The sequence below is a fragment of the Gopherus evgoodei genome, chromosome 9 (genome assembly GCF_007399415.2).
Source record: "Gopherus evgoodei ecotype Sinaloan lineage chromosome 9, rGopEvg1_v1.p, whole genome shotgun sequence".
Taxonomy (NCBI): domain Eukaryota; kingdom Metazoa; phylum Chordata; order Testudines; family Testudinidae; genus Gopherus; species Gopherus evgoodei.
Genome location: NC_044330.1, coordinates 14026260 through 14039751, shown reverse-complemented (window position 1 = coordinate 14039751; position 13492 = coordinate 14026260). Strand labels below are relative to the sequence as shown.

The window sequence follows — 13492 nt, the reverse complement described above, 5'->3', positions numbered from 1 at the left end:
GTTAATCTTTTTTCCTCATACTCCCATAGAGACATTGTTGTAACCATGCAATTACAGTAGTATTATGAAAGTCTATTAGAAGTAAGAATCAGTGCGTCTTTTGTTTTCACTAACACAGATAACAGTAAAGTGTCAGCCTTTGGTAGGGATTATTCTAACCTCTTAAAGTAAGGTCTGACCATACATTATTATTTATTATTTGTTTTGCAGAAGTACATAGGAGCCCTGCGCATAGACCCTAATGCCAAATACTTAACAAAAAGTTGGTTCCTGCCCCCAAAAGCCTAGATAGATTATTTACATATAGGACTTTTTTCCCTCCCTATTTTTCTATTTACATCTAATTTATTTTAATTTTAGATTCCCAAATAAAATTGTTAACAAAAGCTTTACGGTTTAAAGTGTGTTTCAGTGTAATGTAGCTAACCCTCACCTTTGACCACTCAATAACAAATTATGCTTTCCTGACAAAAGTTCTACACCACTTTTAAAACACAAACACATTACAAATCCTAGAAAGGAGCAGCTAAGAGACCCAGCCAATTCCCTTTTACCATATAATCTTTTATCACTCACTATTATCTTTGCAAAAAAAGTGTAATTTGTTTTTTAATGTTGACTGGACTCTACTGAAACACATCTTTCATCTGATGAAGTGGATTTTAGCCCACGAAAGCTAATGCACAAATAAATGTGTTAGGCTTTAAGGTGCCACAAGGACTCCCCGTTGTTTTTATACCTTTCATAGTAATTCTTTTGTCTTTTCTTTTTGTGTGTGTGGGAACTTTCCGTGGTTGGTGTTTGGATTTTTTTTATGAAGGCTAAAAATGTATGTTAGATTGGTAGAGAAGGCTCAAAAAGGAGAGCTTTGCTTCTCCATATTTTGAGGCCCACTGACACATGGCTACTTCAGCAAAGTTTAGCAAGTCCATAGGAAAGAGGTGTGCATGAATACAAGCATGTGAGAGTTATACTTCAGTGGGATATGGTGATAGAAGTCTATGGGTGAGACTAGAGAGGGCAGGAATTTTTTTTCCCTTGGAAATTGTGGCTACCTTTTTAAAGACTACTCAGGAGCTTCATGTTGTGTAGATAATTGCCACCAATTTTAAAAGATGATAGTTTCACTTGAATACCCAGCATTTGGACTTTGCTATAGAAGACCTCCCAGTTTAGTTCTGAGCACAATTCCAGAAGATGGTGGTTGTGTAAAAATCCTTAAATGACAAAAGTCAAGGAATTCCTCCCCTCTGCTCTGTCGTGGCAGCTGGGAATTGTCAGAATGCTCTTGTACTGATAACTCTTACTGTTGAAATCCTAGTAGAACAGGGAGAGTTTTCTTAATAATTTTGGAATTTGCTCCCAGCGGAAGTTCCCCCCCAAGGCCAAGTCTGATGCAGTTCAAGTCTCAACTATATAATTCAATTTTTTGTCAATCTATAAATATTATGAATATTGTTCAGGAGCAAAAGGTGCTAATGCTGGGAAATGATTTGTGTTACGACCATTTGTTGGCAATAGTTATTGAATGCTTTTATTTTTAATAAATACACCCCAGCATTGGCATGATGGGGACAATGACGTACACTATTAAATATACACAAGCTTAGAAAAAAAGGCATACTGTTATGAATAAGGTTTCCATTTCTTGTCACTGATGTAGAGATTGAGGCAAGGAATGAATTATTCATGGTGTTCTCAGTGTAAGGCAAATGGAAGCTGCCACTGTGCTGCTAGCAATGCAAATAACTTACATAGTACAAATAATATTCTTCAGTATCAATAAACTTATTTTTCAATGTTAACATTTCTGGAGAGCATTTGTTTTATGAACACTTCCTTCTATGAGAAGGAAAGAGTTAATTCTGTATGGTGGCTTATTTACGTGCTAAGAAGATTAATAAGATATTGTGTTTGGGGAGGTAGTATGGGTATGTCTTTTCTCTTAATGGAAAACCTAATTTCCTTAGTTTTTTCACTTGAAATGAGTTCCATAAAGGCCATTTCCTGTGATGTGACCGCAATAGTTAGATATGCCCATCTTTTAATTTATATTGGTGTTGTGTGTATGTGCACACACACAGCTATTTTTTGGCTATGCCTACACTTGCAGTGGCCTGGGGAGTACAAACACTGCAGGCTCCTACCGCCTGCCCCACCCGAGCACAGGTATGAATAGTGATGTTAGACAGTGAGGCACTGTTTAGGCATGTAAAGACATGCCCGAATCCTAGGGTATGTTCCCTATTTGGCTTTCTACACGCCCAAGCAGTGCCTCCCACATCTACACTGCTATTTTTAAGGCCAGAGCCTTTCTTTGATGCAGGGAAAGGCTCTGGCACGGGGGAGGCAATGGGAAAAGACTCCTGCAGTATGGATGCAGCCTGCTTTTCACTGTGGCATGTAGCTATGTGGACCTTACACGTCACTGCCAGTGTAGACCAGGCCATATATATTAGCTATAGATATACTGCCTATATTACATACCCTATGTGTTCACTATTGCTGCTCACCATGGTTAAGGTTCAAGCCTGATTTCTAATCTAATCTTACCTGCCTCTCCCTTTCTAGTACCTATAGCTCTTGTCGACTTGCTGGAGCTCAGACACCATGAAGATGATGAATGTGGTATAAATGCCTAGATAGATACTAAGGGCTCAATCCTACCAGTGCCCTCAATTTTCAGTGAAGTCAGATAGAGTAAAGGTCTCTCAGCACCTCACAAGGCGTATACGTTTAATGCATTTTCTCAAATGGTTCTGCATTTTGTCATGGGGCACTTATTATCACCACCTTATACAATGTGTATAAATGTGTATACAAGTGCTGTGCAGATAACATTTGTAGAGCCTTGTCTCGTTCTTGCTGAAATCACAGAATCATAGGATGTAGGATAGGTCATCTAGTCCTGTGTCCTGCACGGAGGCAGGACTAAATGTTATCTTTCTAGACCATCCCTGACAGGTGTTTGTCTAACCTGTTCTTTAAAACCTCCACTGATGGAGATTCCACAACCTCCCTAGGGAATTTGTTCCAGGGCTTAACAAAGGTACTCTTGCAGTTGGGAAGTTTTTCCTAATGCCTAACCTAAATCTCCCTTGCTGCAATTTAAGCCCATTACTTTTTGTCCTGTCCTCAGTGGTTAAGGTGAACAATTTATCACCCTCCTCTTTATAAAAACCATTTATCTACTTGAAGCCTTATCATGCCCTCTTGGACTTCTTTTCTTCTTATTAGACAAACACATTTTTTTCAATCTTTCCTGGTAGGTCACGTTTTCTAGACCTTTAATCATTATTGTTGCTCTCCTCATGACTTTCTCCAATTTGTCCACGTCATTCTGTGATGCCCAGAATTGGACGCAATACTCCAGCTGAGGCTTTATCATTGTGGAGTAGAGTGGAAAAATTGCTTCTCCTGCTAATACATCCCAGAACGATGTTCACTTTTTTTCAACAGTATTGCAAGTATTTAGTTTGTGATCCTCAATGACCCCCAGATCCTCTTCTGCAGTACTCCTTCCTAGGCAGTCATTACCTATTTTGTATTTGTGCAATTGATTATTCATTCCTAAGTGTAATATTTGCATTTTTTTATTGAATTTCATCCTATTTACTTGCCCCAGTTTGTCAAGGTCATTTTGAATTCTAATCCTGACCTCCAAAGTTCTTGCATAACTCAATTGACTTCAATGGGAGCAATAATTGGCAGAGTCCTGGTTTTCATGCAAGATCTAAAATTCTTATGTTGTACTTATTTCAGCTGCAAGTCAGCACTTTATTCCCTGTGACATAATCTCCTGTTCTGTGTTTGTTTTATAGTAGTAAATATTTCTGTAAGCCTAGTGTATAGGTGAAAGGAGTTTACTTTCTTGCCATTTTTCAAATGAAACACAACATGGAGAAAATGATGTACGATGAGAGACTAAAAAGAGATCAATCTGTTTAGCTTATCAAAAAGAAGATTGAGAGGTGACTTGATTACAGTGTATAAACACCTTCATGGGGAAAAATACTGGGCTGTAGTGGGGCCTCTAATCTAGTAGATAAAAGCATAACAAAAACCAGACAAGCTCAAATTAGAAATAAGGCACTTTTCTTTTTTTTTTTTTTTTTTTTTAAAAAAAGGGCAGTTAACCATTGGAACAAACTACCAAGGGAAGCGGTTGATTCTCCATTTCTTGATATCCCCCTGAAGAATATGCAGTCTTGATTTGAAGATATAATTTAACCATACACAAAACAGGAGGCTCAACACAGGAGTAACTGGGTGAAATTCAATGACTTGTGATTCTGAAGGATTACACACACACACACTCTCTCTCTCTCTCTCTCAAAAGTCTTGAGATCAAATCATTTGTATAAAAAAGTGAATTTGATTTAAAAATGGCACTTCACAGGTACAGCAATTTATTATAAGCAGTTCTTATAAAATATAGCTCATGAGAAGAGAAATCAAAATCCATCATATACATTTACTTCTCTTGCACAGAAATGTCAGTGGTAATTAAAGCTGTTCTTCAGAAATACCCCAATGCTTTGAAATCTCTGATATCAATTTAGAAAAAAATGATTTGTGCAAGACAACCAATGTTAGCAGATTTCTGATTTCTAAGGATTCTGGACTGAATCCCAGCTTCTAGAGTAACAGGTTACAGCAGTGGTTCCCAACCTTTTCTGGGTGGCGGGAGCCGGATGACAAGCCACCAAGGACCGGGGCCGGTGGATAAGCACCTGCCAAAATGCCACCGAGAAACAGCAACGTCAAGAGGCGTCACAATCAAAATGCCGCCGAAAATCAGCGGCATTTCGGTGGCAATGCCTCTTGGTGACATCGCTTTTTGGCGGCATTTCGGCAGTGATGCCTCTTGATGACACTGCTTTTTGACGGTATTTTGGCGGATGCTTGTCCGGCGGCCAGTACGCGGGTGCACATAGATGCCCCGGTGGGTGCCATGGCACCCGCGGGCACCACGTTGGGGACCACTGAGTTACAATGACCCTGTGTTTTTGAATATGAAAAGAAGTCATGACATTATGGTTTGCCTGATTATTTGTGAAAATAATGGAATTAATCAGCTCACTTTTTGAATGACTCTCCACAAGCCAATATTCAAGGCTCAAATAAACATTGGGGAGGGCCCAACCTTCTGTAAACTAAACAGCAAAGCACCCCCACCCATACATACCACATTCCACGAAGACCCCAGAATACCCCTCTTTCCTCCCAACCCCACACAGAGCCCCCCCCACAAGTGCTCTTTCCACCCAGGGCTGGCTCTAGGTTTTTTGTTGCTCCAAGGAAAAAAAAAATTGGCTCCCCCTCACCTCTTATTTTTGGTTTTACACGTTTGCACTTTGCAGTTTTGTTCTGACTGTTTAAAATTAAAAAAAAAAATGAAAACAGAATTTGTAGTTAGTGACATAAAACAATTTCCTACCAGTGCAATTTTAATATTTAATTTTAACAAAATCACAATTACAAACAATTTGGGTTCAGCTATACACTAATGAAAAATGTTAGTATCTTCCAGTTTCTCATAAATTAAAAGAATTTATATGAACTGATTTTTTTTGGTTTTTATACTTGCGTAGTCATTTAATTTTAACAAAATCACAATTACAAACAATTAGAGTTCAGCTATACACTAATGAAAAACATTAGTGTCTTCCAGTTTCTCATAATTTAAAAGAATTTATATGAACTGCATTTTTCTGGTTTTTATACTTGTGTAGTCTTTTAATAAGTCAGTGAAATCTAATTTTTTTTGCAATAGTAATTTAAATTGAAATCAACGCGAGTCCTGACAAACGATTTTGAGACATGATGGACTTCAAATAATTTTTTAGTAATCTCAGTTTTGAGAAACTGCACTCACCAGAAGCCATTGATACTGGTAATGTTAAAAGAATGTGTAATGCTATAGCAGTGTTTGGAGTGAAAAAATCATTTCTTGCTATAAATTCTAATACTTTTAGAGAAGAAGTTTTAGGACTTCTTAGCTCAGATAAAGTTATTAATTCATCACACAATTCTACTGCATCAGTGTCAGCAGCTGTCATAAACAGATGGTTAAGGGTTAATGTCTCTTTTACCTGTAAAGAGTTAACTAGCTCAGTTAACCTGGAACACCTGACCAGAGGACCAATCAGGAGACAAGATACTTTCAAATCTCGGTGGAGGGAAGCCTTTATCTGTGCTTTTTGGGTTTTTTCTTTGTTCTCTCTGGGTTCTGAGAGGGACCAGACATGTACACAGACTCTCCAATTTTCTGAAACAGCCTCTTCTGTTCAATTTAGTAAGTACCAGTTAGAAAGGCAGTTTAGTCTTTTGATTGTTTTCTTTATTTGCAAATGTGTATTTTGCTGGAAGGATTGCATCTCTGTTTGCTGCAACTTGTATTTGTGTTGTGGGGAGGATTCTCCCTAGTGTCTATAAGCTGAAAGACCCTGTAATATTTTCCATCTTGATTTTACAGAGACAATTTTTACTTTTTTTCTTTCTTTTATTAAAAGCTTTTCTTTTTAAGAACTTGACTGATTTTTTTTTAATTTCTTGTGTAAGACCCAAGGGGAGGGGTGTCTGCACTCACCAGGGAATCGGTGGGAGAGAGGAGAGAAGAGGGGAGGAAAAGCCAGATTTCCCTCTGTCTTAGGATCACTGTCTCTCTCTCAGGGAGAGTCTGGGAGGGGGAGAGAAGGGGAGGAAGGTGAATTTCCTCTCTGATTTAAAATTCAAGGAGTTGAATCACAGGGATCTCCCAGTGTTACCCAGGGAGGGGAGAATCTGGGAGGAAGAAAGGAGGGGGGAATGGTTTATTTCCCTTTGTTGTGCGACCCAAGGGGTTTTGGGTCTTGGGGTCCCCAGGGAAGGATTTGGGGGCCAGAAAGTGTCCCAAAACACTATATTTTTGGGTGGTGGCAGCTCTATCATTTCTAAGCTAGTAATTAAGCTTAGAGGGGTTCATGCAGGTACCCCATCTTTTGGATGCTAAGGTTCAGAGTGGGGAATCAGACCTTGACATGGTGTGCAGCGTGTGCGAAAGATAGAATCCAAAAGCCAGTGAGTTTAAAAGCAAAAGCCAGTAGGATTATTTTGTTTCTTTTCTCTCTGCTAGCTGTTTGTAAGCAGGCAAGGTGGGGGTGGGGTTAAAACTACAGCCAGAAAAACAATTTTTTCCCCTTTTCTCCTTTCTGGTTGTGCAGAAAGACTGCCTGAAGGCAGAGGCATTAGGGTTTAACAAGGATCTTTGTTAAACAAAGGGACTCCAGCTGTGAGTCAGCAAACACCAGGAAAACACATTTGCAAGTGAATGGTTTTTTTTCTTTCTAATTCTGCAAGCAAAACTAGCTAGGAAGTGTTGGAAAGTCTCTGTGCCAAGCCACCCTGAGCTGCAGCATTCCAGACACTCAACAGCAGAGGGAGCAACCAGCACAAAAAAGCAAGAGCCATGAGTTCCAAGAAAGCCATTAGACAGGAACAAGCAAAGCTAGAAGCCATAGAAAGAGACAACGAACATAGAAGAAAGATGGAACTAATAAATGTAGAAATAGCCAGGGAAGAGGCAGCCCACGAAGAGAGCAAAAAGCCAAAGAGGCGGACCACAAAAGAAAAATAGAGCTACAAAGGGAGGCACACCAGCAGGCCCTGGAATTAGAACAGGCTAAGCAGAAAGACACAGCCAATCCCAACAACCCGTCGCCAGTTATTGTTCCCCATCCCAAGAAATTTCCCACCTACAAGGCAGGTGATGACACTGAGGCCTTCTTAGAAAATTTTGAAAGGGCCTGCCTTGGGTACAGCATCTCTGAAGACCAGTACATGATAGAACTGAGCCCACAGCTCAGTGGACCCTTAGCAGAGGTGGCGGCTGAAATGCCTAAGGAACACATGAACGATTATAAACTTTTTCAAACCAAGGCCAGGATCAGAATGGGACTAACATCTGAGCATGCCCATCGGCGGTTCAGAGCCCTAAGGTGGAAACCAGATGTGTCATTCACCTGGCACACTTACCACATTAGAAAGAATTATGATGCCTGGTTATCAGGAGCCAATGTTAAATCTCTGGACAAGATGCACCTCCTAATACAATTGGAGCAGTTCTTAGAGGGTGTTCCTGAGGAAATAGAAAGGTACATCCTAGATCGGAAGCCCAAAACTGTAACCGAGGCGGGGGAGATTGGAGCCAGATGGGTGGAAGTGGCAGAAAAGAAAAAAGCTACTGTCAAGGGGAGCGAATATCACAGGGGGCACACAGACAATAAACTCTATACCTGAGGGCACCCCAAGACCCCACCTACAACCCAAGGAAAGCCCCAGACTCACTATTCTCCCACCTCACCAGTCTCCAGTAACCCATCTCAGCCCAGTGACCAGTCAGCTGGGCGATGCTTTAAATGTAATGAACTGGGACACATAAAGGCTAACTTCCCCAAAAACCCCAACCGAGTGCAGTTCATTACACCACCAAGACACCAAAGATCCCCAGGCCCAGATGCCTCTCAAATACCCTCGGAGCGAAGGGAAATTTTGAGAATGGGCGGAAAAAAGGTTATCGCGTGGAGAGACACTGGGGCACAAGTGTCAGCTATCCACCAGTCCTCAGTGGACCCCAAATTCATCAACCCAAAGGCCCAAGTGACAATTTACCACTTCGTGTCAAAAGCTGTAGATTTGCCTACAGCTGAACTGCCTGTCCAGTACAAAGGCTGGTCAGGAATGTGGAATTTTGCAGTCTATGACAATTATCCCATCCCCATGCTACTGGGGGAAGACTTGGCCAACCAGGTAATGCGGGCCAAGAGGGTGGGAATGGTTACAAGCCAGGCAAGCTTCCAGACCCATCCCTGTTCCTGAACCATCCACAAAGGCCCCGTCTGTGTTACCAGAGACCCAGACAGAGGTGGTGGACCCGGATCCCCTGCCAACGACTGCAACAGCCACAGTGCCTCCAGTCCCAGACCCAGAACTGGAAAAGCAACCAGCACCAGAACCCTTGCCAGCACTGACGCCAGCGCTTGCAAACGCATCTTCAAACCCAATGCCAGAGGGCGCCAGCGAGCCTGAACTGGCAGAAGCAGCAGACAAATATACCCAAGAGGCTCAGCCAAAGCCTGAAATACCACCTGGTGCACCAGCGGAGAGCGGTTCACCAGCAACGAAAACAACTCCATCACCTATATCGCTTTCAGAGGGACCAAGCCCAAGTCTACAGTCTAAGGAGGAACTGGTGTTTCCAGCCTCAAGGGAACAGTTCCAGACTGAGCAGGAAGCAGATGACAGCCTTCAGAAAGCTTGGGCGGCGGCACGGAGCACCCCACTGCCTCTCACCTCTTCTAATTGATCCCGTTTTGTTGTAGAACAAGGACTTTTATACAGGGAGACTCTTTCTGGTGGACACTGGAAACACTGGCATCGACAAAAACAGTTGATGGTTCCAACTAAGTACCGGGGGAAGCTCTTAAGCTTGGCCCATGATCATCCTAGTGGCCATGCTGGGGTGAACAGAACCAAAGACAGGTTGGGGAAGTCCTTCCACTGGGAGGGGATGGACAAGGATGTTGCCAAGAATGTCCGATCTTGTGAGGTGTGCCAAAGAGTGGGAAAGCCACAAGACCCGGTCAAGGCCCCTCTCCAGCCACTCCCCATAATTGAGGTCCCTTTTCAGCGAGTAGCTGTGGATATCCTGGGTCCTTTCCCAAAAAAGACCCTCAGAGGAAAGCAGTACATACTGACTTTCGTGGACTTTGCTACCCGATGGCCAGAAGCAGTAGCTCTAAGCAACATCAGGGCTAACACTGTGTGCCGGGCCCTAACAGACATTTTTGCCAGGGTAGGTTGGCCCTCCGACATCCTTACAGATTCAGGATCTAATTTCCTGGCAGGAACTATGAAAGATCTGTGGGAAACTCGTGGGGTGAATCACTTGGTTGCCACTTCTTACCACCATCAAACCAGTGGCCTGGTGGAGAGGTTTAATGGAACTTTGGGGGCCATGATACGTAAATTCGTGAATGAACACTCCAATGACTGGGACCTAGTGTTGCAGCAGTTGCTGTTTGCCTACAGGGCTGTACCACATCCCAGTTTAGGGTTTTCACCATTTGAACTTGTGTTTGGCCACGAGGTTAAGGGGCCATTACAGTTGGTGAAGCAGCAATGGGAGGGGTTACGCCTTCTCCAGGGACTAACATTCTAGACTTTGTAAGCAACCTACAAAGCACCCTCCGACACTCTTTAGCCCTTGCTGAAGAAAACCTAAAGGATGCTCAAAAAGAGCAAAAGGCCTGGTATGATAGACATACCAGAGAGCGTTCCTTCAAGGTAGGAGACCAGGTTATGGTCTTGAAGGCGCAACAGGCCCATAAGATGGAAGCATCATGGGAAGGGCCATTCATGGTCCAAGAGCGCCTGGGAGCTGTTAACTACCTCATAGCATTTCCCAAGTCCTCCCTAAAGCCCAGAGTGTACCATGTTAATTCTCTCAAGCCCTTTTATTCCAGAGACTTACAAGTTTGTCAGTTTACAGTCCAGGGAGGAGATGATGCTGAGTGGCCTGAAGGTGTCTACTACGAAGTAAAAAGTGATGGTGGTGTGGAAGAGGTGAACCTCTCCACAACCTTGGAACGTCTACAGCTGCAACAAATCAAGGAGCTGTGCACTAGCTTCGCCCCATTGTTCTCAGCCATCCCAGGACAGACTGAACGGGCATACCACTCCATTGACACAGGTAATGCTCACCCAATTAGATCCCCACCCTACCAGGTGTCTCCTCATGCCCAAGCTGCTATAGAACGGGAGATCCAAAACATGCTACAGATGGGTATAATCCGCCCCTCTACCAGTGCATGGGCATCTCCAGTGGTTCTGATACCCAAACCAGATGGGGAAATACACTTTTGCGTGGACTACCATAAGCTAAATGTGGTAACTCGTCCAGACAACTATCCAATGCCACGCACCGATGAGCTATTGGAGAAGTTGGGACACGTGCCCAGTTCATATCTACAATAGACTTAACCAAGGGGTACTGGCAAGTAACGCTAGATGAACCTGCCAAAGAGAGGTCAGCATTCATCACCCATGCGGGGGTGTATGAATTTAATATGCTTCCTTTCTGCCTGCGAGATGCACCCGCCACCTTCCAAAGGCTGGTAGATGGTCTGCTAGCAGGATTGGGAGAATATGCAGTTGCCTACCTTGATGATGTGGCCATTTTTTCTGATTCATGGCCTGAACACCTAGAACACCTGGAAAAAGTCTTTGAACACATCAGGCAGGCAGGACTAACTGTTAAGGCCAAAAAGTGTCAAATAGGCCAAAACAGAGTGACTTACCTGGGGCACCAGGTGGGTCGAGGAACCATAAAACCCCTACAGGCCAAGGTAGATGCTATCCAAAAGTGGCCTGTCCCAAGGTCAAAGAAACAGGTCCAATCCTTAGCGTTATCAGTAGTGAGCGCTAAATGTAGGTCTTGGCAGTGCTTCATGGGGTCTTCTTTGGAAAACTGATTTTTAATATTTCCAGTATCATATAAAAATTCAAAAGTTTCACAATGACCATGCAGCTGACAAAATCTTTCTTCAATGGAAGTTATAGCTACATCCAAAATACAATAGAAACATTCAACTTTAAACCTTTTGTTTGGATCGAGAATAAGATCATCATGAGCCACATAAAAAAACTATCTTGTTTTTTTTCCGAGGACGAATGAATTGTTGAGATACAAACGTCGGTTCAAAATCAAGATCCTCTGCAATTGTTGTTGCTTCTTTGACAGTTTCTTCAAATCCTTCATCTGAATGGTATTTTTTAAAATATTCCAGCATTTTATTCAAAATCATCTTTGCCTCGGATATGTCTATGGTTATGTTCTGCATAACTTAGCTGGTTAAATTAATTGAGTAATATTTGGCATGTTTCAGATTTGCTAAAATTTCATTACGCACTCGAAGAGAAATTAATTCTGTTATCTCATTTTGTGTATTTTTACCCAAATAATGGGTGTGAATCTCTCCATCTTTCACTCTTCGTACATGCTAAGCCATAACATTATCAAATTTTGCCAATAACTCAACCAATTTTAAGAAATTTCCATTGTTATTCTCATATAAAATATCCGAGGATCCACAGAATGCGAGGCACTGTTTGGCTAGGAAATTAATGATTGCCAGTAAACATTCCAACACAGTTTGCGAACTTAGAATTTCTGAATTTAGTTGACGCTGCTGCACCACGTGGATTGTTGTACCGAACGTAATCTGTTTGACAGCTCAATCCAATTTGTCAATGAGCGTAAATGATTTTTTGATGTTTCATGTTCTTTCAAATGCTGATGCAAATTTCGCCTGTCATTAAAACCTGCAGTTTTCAGAAGAATGTCCGAGTTACAGAAGAGTTTGCAGCAAAACCAAAAAACTACATCTTTGCTCTGTGAATACACTAACCACGATCTATTAATTTGTTCCCCTTTTTTCCTTTTTTTTCTTCATACTGGATGGCATAAATCGATGATTCAACTTATTAAATGGATATTCAAATATAGGATCTAGTTTTGAATTATCTTTATTCACAATAATCATTCGCATTGCATCAGTAATTATTGTCAGCCATGTACTTAGATCCGATCCTATGTCAGCCTCTCCACCTTCCAATAATTGTTCTTCAGTTTTAGACCCTTAGGATAACAGTTCTTAGTTTCTGGACTATTCAGCTGAAGTAGTAAGTCTTTGGATGGATTGTGATTGTTTGTCTTTATCAGTTAGTGAAGATTAATCTTTGCAGATTGTTGTTCATCTTTATCAGTTGATAAAGGTAATCTTTGGTTCGATTGGTCTTCATCAGTTGATGAATAATCACCTTCAATGCATTGCTTAGGGCTTTTTTCTTGATTGTTGACTTTTTTAAAATACTTTTTTGAAGTATGAGATAGTTTTTCTAAGTCGTTTTACCATTTCTCTCTTTGTTATTGGTAGGCAGCACCGGAAAGTCATTTTCGTTTTTGTCCCGGCATTTTATCCCTATAACCACTGGCACCAACGCAAAACAGATTTAAGTGATCATGTCAGAACGTGATATGATATTTTTCATGTCACGCTCCTATTTCAGTACTATACTTGCCATAGGTAAGGCACTAGTCATTGGAACAAGAGAGCTTGCCACAAGCTCAGATACACACTGGACCCAGCCCTGCTGGCGTTTTCCCAGTGCTGAGGTCTCCCAACTGGGAACCCGAGGGGCATGCAATGGAGAGAGCTCTGGGGCTGGAGGAGTCAAGGAAGAGGTGCTGGACTTGCTGGACAGATGCTGCCCCTCTCTGCCAGGTCACTCGCCCCCTGCAGGGGAGGAGGCAGAAGGAAACTCCAGGCACCGGCGCGCTCTGCAGGGCTGGAGAGGGAGGCTGCAGCCTCTGGGGCTCCAGCAGGCAGAAGCTCCCCAGGGGTCCCAGGGATCCTCCCGTCCTGCCCAACTCTTACCTTGCTGTGGATCT

General features: G+C 42.3%; 1 protein-coding gene across 3 annotated transcripts in view; it reads left to right on the top strand.

Moving 5' to 3' along the window:
• The window catches only part of NAALADL2 (N-acetylated alpha-linked acidic dipeptidase like 2), a 921662-nt gene that overhangs the window by 419394 nt on the left and 488776 nt on the right, over positions 1 to 13492 (top strand). The window lies entirely within an intron of this gene.